Source organism: Sinocyclocheilus grahami, unplaced genomic scaffold (assembly GCF_001515645.1).
Source record: "Sinocyclocheilus grahami isolate Dianchi unplaced genomic scaffold, SAMN03320097.WGS_v1.1 scaffold36.1, whole genome shotgun sequence".
NCBI classification, from domain to species: domain Eukaryota; kingdom Metazoa; phylum Chordata; class Actinopteri; order Cypriniformes; family Cyprinidae; genus Sinocyclocheilus; species Sinocyclocheilus grahami.
The window spans coordinates 2,767,853-2,769,577 of record NW_015505215.1 but is presented as its reverse complement, the minus strand read 5'-3'; positions in this window follow the sequence as shown (position 1 = coordinate 2,769,577).

The following is a 1,725-nucleotide window of genomic DNA, read 5'->3' as shown; positions in this document are numbered from 1 at the left end:
TTATAAATTATTATAAAAAAAAAAATTCTAATATAATTTATGCTTTATTTTAAAGTTAAAAATAACAGAAATTGACATACAAAACTTAAAAGAGAACAACCTGTTTTTTCCCCACATAAACTAAAAAAATATAAATTAAAAATGTCTGAAAACATATATTAGTGGACTTAAAGGTTACACTTACCTACAAGTACTGCATAAAATGCAATATATTCCAAATAATTTGACGCCATGTAATGGATTTGTACATTAAAATCTGCTGCATCTGATACACATAAGAACCAGTGATGTTGACATCTGTAATATAGCAAGAACTTAGGTTGCATACACCAGAAGTGCTGTTTGCACTGTAGAAGGAGAAGAAATTGTGCATATTTAATTGCTTCATGTCTGTTACATCAAGAATGATTAAATATGCCAGATCTGAAAACAATCATGTAACCTCAGGCAATCTGGAAAATAGCCTATTTTTAAAATCTTTTTTTTTTTTCATTTAGTTCTCATTCACTTATGAGAAAATGGTTGCAAAATAATAACTCCTTTTGTGTTTCATGAAAGAAAGAAAAACATGAGAGCAACAAGAGGGAGAGAAAATAGCTTTTTTGTGTGTAAAGCTGCACAATTTGGTAAATAAATAAATAAACTCTGCACTTGAACTGCCATATAAGAAGGAGAGCGTACAGATAACATGTATAAACAGCTGGAACTTCAGGACCTACAGACATACATCTTTTATTTGAACTGCATTAATAAATATTAAATGCACCAATCAAATTTGTTCACTGAAGTGTTATATGAAATACATAGATATACATGTCAGTCATTCTTGAGACATGGGACAAAACAGGTCCAGCAAGGGTAACTGCTATTAGGTTTAAAAATACAAATATTTTCATTTGGATTAATAATAGAATGTATTTAACACAACTATCACCTTCAATTTAATTTTCTCATTATTATACCAAACCTGTGTTTCTTAATGTCCTCTCACTACGTCTAAAACAGTGTGTCCACAGAGAAGGGTTCAATCATTCATATGCAATAAAATGGATAAAAATGTTTTTTTTTTAATGATGAAAAAGAGCTCGTTTTATCAAAAGCAACACTTAATAATATCTCCTATCAAAGCAAGGTTGTTTTTTTAATGACACATGCATGTTTCATAAGATTTAAAAGTTGCGTCTCCACTTTTTGTCAACACCGTCAGACATTCAATAAAATGTAATAAAATCAGGGAATATCGGGCAGCTGTCACTCTAAAGGACCCCCTTGCCACAGTTCACCTCTGCAGAGTACATCAGTGTCAGACAGGCTCTGCTAAGTTTTATAGTTTTAGATTATTTTAAATCCTAATGTTAATATTTCCTGTGTCACAGCCATGATATGTCAACACCATCTTCCAATTTCTGAGGAAATTATTTGAAATATTTAGATAATTGTATTCTCCTGAAGCAGGTTCCATTAGCATCTAGCATCAACAGAATGGCTACTACATGAACTCCATTGGTTTTGTGAAAGAAATGCCAAATTTGTCAACCCCGTCAGATGTCACCACCAAAAGATTTTGTGTTCCAATGATATCTCAAAATACTTAAACGTGACTCTTGAATAAAAGCTTGATAAACAATAACATACTCACTGTTTGTTGTGTTTGTTTTAATACAGTAATTGACTGATTCAATGTATTTGATAGTTACTACAACTACAAATTCAGGTTTTCGTCAC